This window comes from Puntigrus tetrazona, chromosome 10 (assembly GCF_018831695.1).
Source record: "Puntigrus tetrazona isolate hp1 chromosome 10, ASM1883169v1, whole genome shotgun sequence".
NCBI lineage: Eukaryota > Metazoa > Chordata > Actinopteri > Cypriniformes > Cyprinidae > Puntigrus > Puntigrus tetrazona.
Genome location: NC_056708.1, coordinates 14355379 through 14369871, shown reverse-complemented (window position 1 = coordinate 14369871; position 14493 = coordinate 14355379). Strand labels below are relative to the sequence as shown.

The window sequence follows — 14493 nt, the reverse complement described above, 5'->3', positions numbered from 1 at the left end:
AGTAGCACAACTCTACCCCATTGCCATCTTTATAAAGCCTAGATCCATTGAGTCCTTAATGTAAGTCTCCCACGCATCTCTGTGATGACCTATATAGTGAATAAATAATACAAATTACTCAGCGCTCAGACTCGGTGGCAGATAAACTTGTAAAACCTGTGCGTTTCAGGAGATGAATAAGAGGTTGACGGAGGAACAGGCCAAAAAGACGTACGACCGTGCCATGAAACTGGAGCAGGAGTTCGGCGAATACTTTACAGGTAACAGAAAAGTTCCTAATCCATCCAGAGGACCCGAACAGCGCCTTTATGCTCAGATATCACCTCATTTGCATATTCTGATAGTCTCTTGCATATGCATTACCTCGGAGGCCAACCACTGCAGCCTGTTACATCCATCATGTTTGACAGCGGAGCTACAGGGCTGATGGTCTCCCCTGAGTGAAACACATCAACTTTCTCTTGAAATTTGCATTAGCTTGACCCCCGTGAGTCTGTATGGAGGATTATGAAAAAGCATGCAGCGACATGATGATTAATTTGAGGATATTTTGAACCCATGAGACTATGCTGCTGCTGCTTCATATGTATCTATATATATAAGAAACAATCCTGGAAGAGATTTAAAAAGTGTACTGCTTTACTAATAATGCTGTGTACTTAAATAGAAGAACTGTTTAGTTTTTTGGGGGTATTTTTTATAATAAAAAGCTTCTTATTCTCATATCTTTGTTAGCTATTCTGTTGCTGGGTAAAATGGCTATTCTTACCATTTTTTGCTGAAGAATCCATGAACAATAAAGTGGCTAATGAGCCATTAAGTTAAAAAAAGCATCATTATGAAATTGTCATCAAGATTTCTTCATGTGGTGCAAAATTAAAAAGACGTTGAAAATCTTTTAACATCAGCTCTTTTTCTTTTTCTTTCAGCGCTGGTTCAAGGAGACACACTAGAGGACATTTATAACCAGTGTAAGATGGTGATAGAGGAACAGTCTGGACCTTACATCTGGATTCCCTCAAAGAAAAACTATAAAAATCACCTTACCCTGGCAGGGACATTGGACTGGGAAAAAAACACACATAGGAATAATTTGTAATATAATATAAATTATTATTATGGCAATGTTTATTGTTAACTCTTACAGTGATTTTTTTTCCGTTCGTTTGTTTGTTTATTTTACGTTGCATTTTTCACTTTCAATATGAATGTTCCTGAATGTACACCACAAAGTGTTAGAAGCATTTTTGGTCTCAACAAAAAAGTGGACTCTTCTGTTTGTATATTTATTGGTTAGCTTTTTTAATTTAAGGAAAAAACTGAACAAAATTTAGCGCTGAGTATTATTTTTCAAACAATCTTCGATTGGGATTTCGAGCAGATGGTCAAAGAAGTAGGTCAGATCATCCAAGATGATTTCCACACACCATCATCACCTCCAAGAAGAAAAAAAAAATCCATGTTGATATCAGCTTTCTTCACTTTTCACCCAAACGGTTGGTTTCACACACCTCCCAGACTCATTTCACAAACTCAGCATCTATGCACTCCCGTGGCTAACAACACACACACTGATTGTGTTATTTTTTCGTTGTATTATTTTGTTTTGTACAGACATCCACTTGGTTGGAGAATTTAGTTCCAATTGTACATTATTTCAGAAAAGAATCTTGCTATAGTGTAAATGGATAAGGGGATTTGACTAGCTGTAGGAAATATGACACTATATTTTGCTATTTATATTGATAGAGAACACAACAGCACAGAAAATATTTATAAAGATGATATATATATATATATATATATATATATATATATATATATATATATATATATATATATATATATAACGTTGTCTAAAAATCATTTTGGAAAAGAGATTTTACTGATACCGGTGTATCATAATATGTCGTCGCTGTTGTGTCGGTGAGAATGAAAGGTAATGAGTGCTTGATTTCCCTGAACTAAACTCCCCTTATCCGTCCAGTTCCGGAATCTAATTCTAAACCGACTGAGAGTTCTGAAATTCCTGGAACTCAAATTTAATTGGCTGAGGATTCTACTGAATGTGAATCGAGTGGGTTTTAGTTTTGTTCAGGTAACGGGAAGGAGCCTGATGTTTGTGAAGCATTCATTGAAGAGTTGTTCGGCGTCCCTAAAGCACCCTCTAAAGTGTTTACAGTACCTCAACTACAGATTAGAGAGAAAGAGGGCAAAAGGGACTAGGTCTGCAAGCCGTCCTCTGTTAAAAGCTTTTACGTAAATGGAGTGGATCTTTTAGTTTGTTTTTTTTTATTTTGGCATGCTTTACACTTGTGAACATGACCTTGGTTTCCTGTCCACACATTCACGCTGCATACTTATGTCATTGTGCCCTTTTCCATGTATAGTTGAGAGATATTCCCCTCCTTCTACATTAATAGTAAAGCTCTCGCCAATCGTGGAAACTACAAATGCCAAAAGCCATTAACTTTGCTCACTCGTTTCGAATGCGAGGGGAATTATTTGTTGCAATATTTATTGGGAGATGATACAGCACGGTTCTGTGGCAAGAGTCTTTTGACCTACTGGTCACCACTTGCCTTAAAATAAGGGAAGAGGCTTTTCGGGCCAGATAGACATTTTTTACGCTTTCTTGAAGACTGAGCACTTTTGTATATTTGAGAAATTATTCACAGATTGTGTTCAACCAGATGGTGGACACAGAGGGGATTTTCAGAAGAGAGAGACTGAAATATCACAGTGAAGCTCTTAACGGTGTAATATGAAATTTCTTTGAATAACAATAGATAATGTATATGTTATTATGACAATGTAAACCATGGATGGCATCAGTGACTATCAGAATATAAATTGAACATTTTAAATGCTGTGAAATTATTTTCTTCTTCTCTTCTACATGTGTAGTTTTCTCCTTATTCAATGTGATTGTTCTATCATCTGTAGCATATCATTTTATTAATTTAGTAGTGCACACAATGGATCATGAAAGCATTTCACAGGATCTTTTATTTATATATATATATATATATATATATATATATATATATATATATATATATATATATATATATATATATATATATATATATATATGCATTTAAATCTATTAGGTAGTTAGTGAATCTCAAATAACTGATGCTGTAGCTTTAAGGAAAATCAAAACCCTGCAGATTGTATGCACTTGAACGAGGCTCTCCAGGGCCTTATGGTGCTCATAGACTGATGTGGTCCATTAATTCCAAGTGAATGTTCAGCTTAGTCAAACGTGCTGAAATGGGTTGTTTTTGTCTCAGGGGTTGCCAGATAGGGCTTAATCACTGATATTAAACCTTCAAATCAGAGTGCATCTGTTTATCACAGAAATCTCAAATGTTTTATTCCTGACACCTGCGTTGCATTTGGTCTATTTCTTTGTTCAGAAGCGTCTGTGTCTGGAGAGTTAAGCTTTGTGATTTATTTGTCCCCAATTGAGCGATGCAAATTATTTTCCACACATTGTTTTATTTTTTTTTTTTTTTTTTTTTTTTTTTTTTGAATCCCAAATGATATGTGCAATTTTGTATATAAATATCTGTTTGCACTTATTGTAGTTGTATAGAGATCTTTAATTAACACTGTCCCCAAACCTCTCTGTTTTTCTATTTATATCACAGGAGATTAAAATTAAATTATTAAACACTTACATCCCCCTTCTGTTTGTAGGTATCATTTCCCAGCGTTCCATGGGTGTAACAATTTAATCGCGCTTAAAAAAAAAGTGAGACTGTGTTAAAAGGAAATAGTTTTATTTTTATTTCACTTTTTTCTTTTGACTTTTCTGAGTGAAAAACTAAAAAAAAAACATATTCTTTGCATCCTACTACAGTATGTATTCCTGGTTGCGCTGAGGTATCCCTACAAAGGCATTGCTTTAGATATACAAAAATGCACTCTATCTAAATGTAAATGAAAGATTTAGTGAGACATTTACACTCTTCAGATGATTAACAGCTGTCTCTCAAATGCTTTGACCTTTTTTGGTTTCTTATTGTGTATTGTGATAGTGCATCTAGACCTCTTTACTGACATCTAGATTTGACTTCTCACATTAATTAATCTGCTGCTGACTCCATGACATGTTGTAATTGATATACAGAACTTTTAACAGAGTTTGTCATGCAAGACAAACCGCTTCCGCTCCAAATTGCTCTGAAAGGCACATGCCATTTATTTAATCGCTGTGTGTGACAGTCACTAATGAGTAGGGTGGACACTTAGGACCACTCGCAGTTTGCATTTGAAGTGTCACTTCAAGCATTGTTTCCTCGACATTACTGCAAGAAACTGAAGTACTTATTATGTACTTATCAAGTGCATATAGTGTGTTATCAAGGCCACATGATACAGTGCTAAGTGGCAAGAGAGGTAACTTTGAGCTAACATTGAATTTTTTCCGAATTATGCGTATTGAATCACGTAATCGTGAAACTGTTATTTTAAGATGCACTGTCCATCAAAAAATGTATGTTTGTCTATATTTGTAATATTTGGAAGGTAGTAGAGCAGCTACACTCTCAGAAATAAAGGGGGAAGAGGGTGTCACTGAGACAGCATCCGTTGAAAATGTACTAACGTGTACTTTTTAATATACTGGTGCTAAATTATGCACCATTTAGGGGGGTAAAAGATGTACAAGGTTGTACCGTTTTGCTCTTATATCTTCTCGCCGCTTCAGTGACAGCTTTGCAGCTTTTTCTGAGCGTTTCAGCTGTTTTTGCTGTCCTCTAGTGGTGGCTGCTTTATTGTATTTTTTTTTTTAAATAGCCGTTAGCCTTGCTTATAAATCTGTCGCGCTTTCAAGTTTCACTGAACCAGATTTGTGAGTATGAAAGTTTGCTAGCATTCGCTGTTTCACTCCAACGTGTTTTGTAGTCTCTTGTATCACTCATTCCTCTCCAGCATCAGGGCACGCTGCGGACTGTTCGTTAGAGACATGTTCACCCAGAAGGACGGTTTCTTCTCCTCTTGCGAGTCCGACCTCAGAGTAACCAAAGTCCTCAAAGTGCTTCGCTGCAGCCGGGGCCTGACGCTCTCTTTCGGTTTAATGAAGTCTGTGTAGACGTGCGGTAAAGCAATCGCCTCCACTGTCAGGTATTTGCTGAGAGACAATAGTGGCCAGGTATTGTTAACATTATTCCGCTGTTTTCTTTTCTTATGACTTAAAGACCCACTGAAACGACCCGACTGGCATTTTGGAAATCGTGTAAAAATTGTAGGACAGACGTAAAAAATACATAGTTAAAAAAATAAAAGTGTAACCCACAATGACAAAGCAGCCGTTAAAGCGTTTGCGTTAATATAGCCTGTGTTTATTATAGTTCAAAATGGCTGTGCTCGAGCGTTGTTAGAAATATGACAGAAAAACCTTTTTGTAATTGCCAAACTAGTAATAAATTAAAGCAGGTTTAACAGGGCACGTGTGGAGGTTGTATGTGTGTTTTGTATTTTCACTGGGTCTTTAAGATTATGCTTCAAATGTTCATTATATTAACAAACATCTAAGTTGTATGCTAAATTCATAGTTACATCTGCTTATTAATATGTTTGATTATTTGTTACCTGATAAATAGCAAGGTCGTTGTCTGCGCCCCCTGTGAAGTATATTTCACATATATTTTACAGTTACAATTGGTATATACAGTTAATAAAAATTCATTGAAGTTTAACAATATATTAATTTTAATACCTTCAGCTGTAGATCTGTCATTTGCTGCTCTTTTCCCTGAAAAAATAACAACAGGAAAACATTCTGTACAAAATAAAAGTGCAATAATTGTATTTTATGTTTTATGTAGCCTGCAGAGTAGATTTTAAAAGGGGATAAATCGTCTGTTTTTGTGTTTCTGTGATTCATACTTGTTTTTCCCCTAAACTGGTGTTTTGAGAACATATTGGTTAGACGTGAGATGCTGATATTGCGTGGTGTTGAGGTTCATGATCTGAGTCACAGAATAAACCTAAATCTTGAAGGATGTGGGTTTCATAAAAAGTTAGTTTGATTAGGCAACATTTCTGCACATTGCTGATGTATTGGGGGAAAATCTTACTGTGATGATATTTGTAAAGGCAGCAGATCACGATGCACAGTCCCAAAACACCTGTGAGCGCAAGTCCACTGGAAAGCACAATCTGATCAGACTGAGTTTGACCTTTAGCCCCATTCTCACCTTCAAAAAACCCCAGAAAATTACATGATTATGCAATGCACTCCTTTTAGACAACGCTGCTTTCTGTTTAAAGATGTCTTAGTTTTAAGTCCTGGTCCTAAACATTTTGAGGATACACATAAGGTGCACAATAAATGAAATGCTGCTCACCAGTAATACATATGTGCTTTTCTGACTGTCCGTATGAGTTTGTAGCAATACAGCTGTACGATGCCGTAATCAGAGCTGGTTATGTTGTCGATGTGTAGAGTTTGGTTTCTCTCACTGAAAGAGTGTCTGTGTTTCTCTAGAATAGGGACTCCTTCTCTCTTCCACGTCAGATTCAGAAATAAGCCGCTCACTTCACATTTGAGAGTCACAGATGTGTTGGAGGTCCAGGAGACCACGATTTCTGTTGCATTCGGAGGGTCTTAAAATAAAATGTTTTAATGTGCACCACATAAAATATGATAAATTGAACACAGGTAGTAATAACTCTGATATGTCTGACTTACATTGAATGATTAATGTAAAGTTTTGGCGTTTTGTAGTTCTGTTTAGTAGAACTATCGTTTCAGTGAATACTCCTTCATCTTCTGCGGTCACGTTCTCCATAACGAGGCTGTTATTGTTCAAAAAGAAATGAACCGTTCCACAGCAAGGATTGTATGAAGCCATGAATGTGCTATTTTTTCTTAAACATAGACACGTTTGTGATCCTTTTGTTTCAGTCCATTCCACTGAGAACGAATCAGTAACATTCTCTCCAGTGAGCTCCACACGACTGTATAAGCCCTTCTTCACTTCACCTTTATTTTCATTTGCTGTCAAATCAATATATATATATATATATATATATGTACAGTAATATCAATAAACATACTTCTGAGTGAAAGATAAACTGTATCATATAAATGATAATATAATATGAAGCGACTGGCTTACAGTAAACAAAACATATACTATGTATCTAGCTTTTTAAAAATATATTATAATAAAAACTGTATATTTACATAGTAGAAACCACATATGCATTAATAGCAAAAACCAGCAATAAGTATTAGCTATAGAAATCGTTAGCAATACGTACCAAATACAACAAGAAAAACAGAAAAATATAAATAAAGCCTCCAGGCATCATAAAGTCAAGAGTTAGACGTAATCCTCTTGTAGCTAAATTGCCATTTTCTTAACATCGGTAACCATTAATGAAACTGTTCACAACTATAAGTCTTGTTTCTATGGCGCTTTAATGCACTCAAGATTTTAAACTGTTATCTCAGAGTAAAAAATAGCTGCTTAAACCACAACAGGAAAATGAAAAGTGGTTAGAACAAGGAAGAGAGGCAGGGCCGCTTTTATTCAGCTGATATAATGTGCATGTTTCACACAGAAATTATTTATTTAAAAGACAAATTGCTTTGCTTCAGTACATTTTAAATGTCTAAAACTGATTATTGTTATAATGCCATCAGCAGATGCCTTTTGGTATACAGTGTTAATTTCAGTTTTTTTTCCTGGAAATAATATAAAGCAATGATAATTTTAATATATATGTAATACATATACTAGACATTTAGTAGTTATACAGCACTTTTAACTCTATGTTCCCAATAAAAGCTATAAAGAGTCTGAATCTCCTGATACCGAATATGAAGTGGCATGAAAAATTTGTTCATGTAAGAAGTAGAGTGAAATGATGAAATCCTTCCTTCCTCTTAAAACACAACCGAATACGTTTAAAATGCATAAACAAAATGTAACTTCAACCGGCAACACAACAGCTAAGAACAAAACAGGATGTCAGAAAATAGGCCATAAAAGGGACCTCAGTGTAAGTGAGTTTTTCTAATTCAGCAGTGGCTGTACGTGAAGCAGGCGGTGTGTCGGATTTCTGGACTTCGCTACACATTTTAAAAGCGCTGATCACAGGAAAAACCCGAATACAACCCAGAACTAAAGCATTTAAAATCCTGCGCTTTAATAAAAAATGCGAACAGGTAAAACAATAAACAAATAATGCAAACAATTAATGAACATTTGCAGATTATGAAAAGCATTTTGTTTATTATTTAATGTAATATTGTAGAACATAATTTGTCCTCTCCAGCATCAGAACGCGACGTGGACTGATCATTAATGAGCCAGTGCCGGGCGACAGTTTCTTCTCCGCTTGTGAGTCCCACCTCAGAGTAACCAGAGACCTGAGCGCGCAGAGCTGCAGCCGAGGCCTGACTGCTATCTTTTGGTTTAATGAAGTCTGTGTTGACGTACAACAGAGAAGTCACCTCTTCAGAGTCAGGTACTTCCTGAGAGACAGGAGTGGTCGGAGTATACAGGCGTTATTAATATGTATACATAAATCATAGAATTATACTGGATACAAATAGTTCAGTTGAATTGAAAGCTACATAAAATGACTTGTTACTTTTACTGTTAGACCATTACTTGTGTGACTTATTGAAGCTTTTGGCGACACGTTTGCTTTACAGCCTGATCCATGATTTGGTAATGTTTAAAAGCAGGTGATAACAGAAGATATTCTAATTGTAAAAAGCCTTTTATTGTATTAAGTTATTGTACAATATCGTTTGTTTTCCTGGAATAGGAAATCTGTTAATTTTTAAATGTGTGTCTGCTTAAGGCTAATTTTGTCTGTGTACACTGGCATTAAGTCATTTTTGCTAATAAGCACAAAAAAAGCTGCTTTTTATTTCACAAGATCTTTCAAAAGATAATAAATAGTAATTGCATTAATGTGTACTAAAATCAAGATTTATCTGTTTATGCCTTTTTGTGTGTTACCTGATAAATTCCATGGACATGGTCTGCATCACCTGTGTATTAAAAAGAAGTTATATGATATTTTATAGTATTAGTGGCAGCTCAGGAAAAAAAATTGATTTGTAGTTCTGCACTTTGTCACTCTTTGGCCTTTAAAATAAAAGCAGATGTAAAATACACTACACAAAATATTATTTTACATTATATAATCCTACACGTGCCACCTGCTGAAGCACCATTTCTGCACATTGCTGATGTATTGGGGGAAAATCTTACTGTGATGATATTTGTAAAGGCAGCAGAACACGATGCACAGTCCCAAAACACCTGTGAGCGCAAGTCCACTGGAAAGCACAATCTGATCAGACTGAGTTTGACCTTTAGCCCCATTCTCACCTTCAAAAAACCCCAGAAAATTACATGATTATGCAATGCACTCCTTTTAGACAACACTGCTTTCTGTTTAAAGATGTCTTAGTTTTAAGTCCTGGTCCTAAACATTTTCAGGATACACATAAGGTGCACAATAAATGCTGCTCACCAGTAATACATATGTGCTTTTCTGACTGTCCGTATGAGTTTGTAGCAATACAGCTGTACGTGCCGTAATCAGAGCTGGTTATGTTGTCGATGTGTAGAGTTTGGTTTCTCTCACTGAAAGAGTGTCTGTGTTTCTCTAGAATAGGGACTCCTTCTCTCTTCCACGTCAGATTCAGAAATAAAGCCGCTCACTTCACATTTGAGAGTCACAGATGTGTTGGAGGTCCAGGAGACCACGATTTCTGTTGCATTCGGAGGGTCTTAAAATAAAATGTTTTAATGTGCACCACATAGAATATGATAAATTGAACACAGGTAGTAATAACTCTGATATGTCTGACTTACATTGAATGATTAATGTAAAGTTTTGCCGTTTGTAGTTCTGTTTAGTAGAACTATCGTTTCAGTGAATACTCCTTCATCTTCTGCGGTCACGTTCTCCAGAACGAGGCTGTTATTGTTCAAAAAGAAATGAACGTTCCACAGCAAGCACTGTATGAAGCCATGAATGTGCTATTTTTTCTTAAACATAGACACGTTTGTGATCCTTTTTGTTTGGTCCATTCCACTGAGAACGAATCAGTAACATTCTCTCCAGTGAGCTCCACACGACTGTATAAGCCCGTCTTCACTTCTTTGAGTTCAGTTTCTTTTGCTGTCAAATAAATACGCTTGTTTTATTAATAAAACATATTTATGTGACAGATAAACTATATTATGTTAATCACCATAAATGTAAAATGTAGTAATCGGCCGTTGCAGATCAAACTCAACATCATGTATGTAAAATATTTAACTTTTGAAAATTATAAATCTTATTTAATATCTAGCCTTAGAAATGAGAAGCCATACTTGCCCAATACAGCAAAGAAAAACATCCAAATATGAATGTAACATCCAGGCATCGTAAGTGAGGGGTTAGTCTTCTTGATCTAGACTTTTAGATCTTCTTGTAGCTAAATCAGCATTTTATTATGACTCATAACTATTAATCAAAACCATTAAAATATGTGAAAATTCTTTATTTAATGCTGTTTATTATGCTCAAAACCACTGTCATCTCAGAATAAAAAGTAGCATCTGAAGACTCAGACAGGAAGAAGGCAGTGCTGATCTCATTCAAATTATCAATCAATCAATCAATCATTTTTATTTATATAGCGCTTTTAACAACACAGGTTGCATCAAAGCACTGTACAGTATAATGACAGGGATATATAGTGACGAGAGTGACCAATTTCTTATTAAATGCAGAGACGGTCTCTGTAGTCAATTCAACGATAGTCACTAGAAGTTAAGTGTCCCCAACCAAGCAAGCCAGAGGCGACAGCGGCAAGGAAACAAAACCCCATGCATATAGAATGGAGAAAAAACCTTGGGAGAAACCAGACTCAGTTGGGGTCAGTTCTCCTCTGACCGGACGCCCAGCACTTAACCTCCAGTTCAATTTTAAACGCAGCTGTGTCAGGTAGTGTAAATGACTTAGTGTGTGCGTGTGTGTGTGTGCATCAGGATCTGGTGATCTGTCGACGGGCGCATCTAGGTTTTCTGGTCTCTGATGAACATAATCTCTGGGTGCTGATCCACCATCTAGTCTGGATACAAACTGTGAAAACAGATTGAGAAAGAAACAGGACTAATATTAGCGTAGATGCCATTCTTTTTACGATGTCACAAGTACATCGTATTTTAGGAGTAGTGTTCCCGGTTCCAGCAAATCTAAGTAATGCAGCCTAAAAATCCTTTAACGGATTTGAATAATAAAAGGTGTGTTGGTGTGTTATGTGTAGGCTAAGTTAAAAAGATGTGTCTTTAATCTAGATTTAAACTGGCAGAGTGTGTCTGCTTCCCGAACAGAGTTAGGGAGATTGTTCCAGAGTTTAGGTGCTAGATAGGAAAATGATCAACGCAGTTGATTTTGATATTCTAGGTTTTATCAAATGGCCAGAGTTTTGAGAACGCAGCGGACGTGCAGGACTATAATGTGATAAGAGCTCGCTCAAGTATTGAGAGCTAAACCATTCAGGGCTTTATAGGTAATTAATAGGATTTTAAAATCTATTCGATGTTTGATAGGAGCCAGTGCAGTGTTGACAGAACTGGGCTAATGTGATCATACTTCCTAGTTCTAGTAAGGACTCTGGCTGCTGCGTTTTGGACTAGCTGAAGTTTGTTTATTAAGCGTGCAGAACAACCACCCAATAAAGCATTGCAATAATCTAACCTTGAGGTCATAAACGCATGAATTAATATTTCTGCATTAGAGGTTGAAAGCATAGGTCGTAATTTAGATATATTTTTAAGATGGAAAAACGCAGTTTTACAGATGCTAGAAACATGATTTTCAAAGGAAAGATTGCGGTCAAACAGCACACCTAGGTTCCTGACTGATGATGAAGAATTAACAGAGCAGCCATCAAGTGATAGGCTGTGTTCTAGATTATTATATGTGGGGTTTTTAGGTCCAATTATTAGCACCTCTGTTTTTCAGAATTTAACATTAAGAAGTTACTCATCATCCAGCTTTTTATATCGACTATGCATTCTGTTAGATTCTCAATTTGGTGTGTATCACCAGGCTGCGCTGAAATATAGAGCTGAGTATCATCAGCATAGCAGTGAAAGCTAACACCATGACTCCTGATAATATCTCCCAGAGGTAACATGTAAAGGTTGAAAAGTAACGGTCCTAGCACTGAGCCTTGAGGAACTCCATATTTCACTTTTGATCGATATGATACCTCCTCATTTAATGCCACAAACTGATAGCGGTCAGATAGATATGATGTAAACCATGCTAAGGCTTCCTCTAATGCCAACATAGTTTTCTAGTCTATCCAAGAGAATGTTGTGATCGATAGTATCGAATGCTGCGCTAAGATCTAATAGCACTAATAACGAGATAAAACCACGATCAGATGATAGAAGCTGGTCATTAGTAACTCTAATGAGAGCAGTCTCAGTACTATGGTACGGTCTAAAACCTGATTGGAAATCCTCACAGACACCATTTTTTTCTAAAAGGAATACAGTTGTGAGGATACTACCTTTCTAGTATCTTTGACAGAAAAGGGAGATTAGAGATTGGTCTGTAATTTACTAAGTCTTTGGGATCAAGATGTGGTTTCTTAATGAGAGGTTTAACTACAGCCAGTTTAAAGGTTTTGGGGAACATATCCTAATGACAATGATGAATTAATAATGTTCAAAATAGGATCTATGACTTCTGGAAGCAGATCTTTTAATAGTTTAGATGGAATAGGGTCTAACATACATGTTGCTGGTTTAGATGATTTAACAAGTTTGTACAAGTCTTCTTCTCCTATAATAGAGAAAGAGTGTAATTTTTCCTTAGGGGATCTAAAGCTCATTATCTGATGTGAAACTGTAGTTGACGGCTGCATAGTTACAATTTTATCTCTGATGGTATCAATCTTAGAAGTAAAGAAATTCATGAACTCATTGCAGCTATACTCTTGGGGCATATTAGCACCTGCTGATGCTTTATTTTTGTTAATTTAGTCACTGTACTGAATAAATACCGGGGTTGTGTTTGTTTTCTTCTAAAAGGGATGAAAAATAATCAGATCTTGCTATTTTTAATGCTTTTCTGTATGACAGCATACTCTCCCGCCAGGCAATACGAAATACTTCTAATTTGGTTTTTCTCCACCTGCGCTCCATTTTCCGGGCTGCTCTCTTTAGGGTGCGTGTGTTGTCATTATACCATGGAGTCAGATTGTTTTCTTTTATCTTTTTTAAGTGCAAAGGAGCAACTGTATCTAAAGTGCTAGAAAAAAGAGAGTGCATAGTTTCTGTTACATCATCAAGTTTTTGCATCGTATTGGATGAACTAAGGAATTGAGATAAGTCAGGAAGGTTATTTAGAAAGCTTTCTTTTGTGGTGGAAGTGATGGTTCTACCATACTTGTAATAAGGTGCAGAGTTTACAGGTTTAACTATACAGAGTTCACACAAGACTAGATAGTGATCTGAAATGTCATCACTTTGCTGCAGTACTTCAACCATTTTAACATCTATTCCATGTGACAGTATTAGATCTAGAGTATGATTTTGACAATGAGTAGGTCCAGAGACGTGTTGTCTAACCCCAATGGAGTTTAAAATGTCTAAGAAAGCTGATCCTAATGAGTCTTTTTTCATTATCAACATGGATATTAAAATCGCCAACAATTAAGACTTTATCTGCGCCAGTACTAACTCAGTTAGAAAATCAGCAAATTCTTTAATGAAATCTGTGCTGTGTCCTGGTGGCCTGTATACAGTAGCCAGTACAAACATGACAGAAGATTTATCACTAGCACATGATTCTGTAGATAATGTTATATGCAGCACCAAAACTTCAAATGAGTTATATTTAAAGCCTGCCCTCTGAGAAGTACTAAGAATATTGTTATAAATTGTAGCAACACCTCCCCTCTACCTTTTAAACGTGGCTCATTTTTATAGAAATAATTTTGGGGGTAGATTCATTTAGAGTAATATAATCATCTGGTTTTAGCCAGGTTTCTGTCAAACAAAGCAAATCTAGCTTCTGATCATTGATCAAATCATATACATAAAGTGCTTTGTGGAAAGTGATCTAATATTTAGCTGAGCCAAGTTTTATCGTTTGCTTATTTGAATTATATAGTAGTTTTAATTTGTTGGACATTAATTAAATTATTGCTTTTGATTAGGTTTGGACGTTCTCTGCATATTCTAATTCGGGAACAGACACAGTCTCTATAGTGTGATATCTAGGTGAAAGAGTCTCTATGTGCTGAGAATTAACTGCCTTCTGTGACGTGAGGCAGCTAGCAGACGGTCGGTTTAGCCGGTCTGTCTGCTTCCTGACCTGGGCACTAGTTGGTCATGTTGGAGCTATAAGACTATATGCCATATTTCTAGATAGAAGAGCGGCACCACCCCAAGAGGGGTGAAGACCATCTCTTTTCAACAGGTCAGGTCTGCCCCAGAA

The 14493-nt window shown here is 36.2% G+C and overlaps 3 long non-coding RNA genes across 3 annotated transcripts; all 3 read right to left on the bottom strand.

The window, feature by feature from the left end:
• Window positions 1–5121: 5121 nt before the first annotated feature.
• LOC122352846 lies at window positions 5122–6419 on the bottom strand. Its single transcript, XR_006251932.1, has 4 exons — window positions 6360–6419; window positions 5729–6209; window positions 5602–5633; window positions 5122–5140 (listed from the first exon to the last, which is right to left on the bottom strand). It is a non-coding gene; the product is annotated as an uncharacterized LOC122352846 (long non-coding RNA).
• A 7-nt stretch (window positions 6420–6426) lies between these two features.
• Window positions 6427–7290, bottom strand: LOC122352844. Its single transcript, XR_006251930.1, has 3 exons — window positions 7279–7290; window positions 6704–7012; window positions 6427–6618 (listed from the first exon to the last, which is right to left on the bottom strand). It is a non-coding gene; the product is annotated as an uncharacterized LOC122352844 (long non-coding RNA).
• Window positions 7291–8227: 937 nt separating this feature from the next.
• LOC122352845 lies at window positions 8228–9688 on the bottom strand. Its single transcript, XR_006251931.1, has 4 exons — window positions 9514–9688; window positions 9249–9368; window positions 8994–9025; window positions 8228–8497 (listed from the first exon to the last, which is right to left on the bottom strand). It is a non-coding gene; the product is annotated as an uncharacterized LOC122352845 (long non-coding RNA).
• Window positions 9689–14493: the final 4805 nt, after the last annotated feature.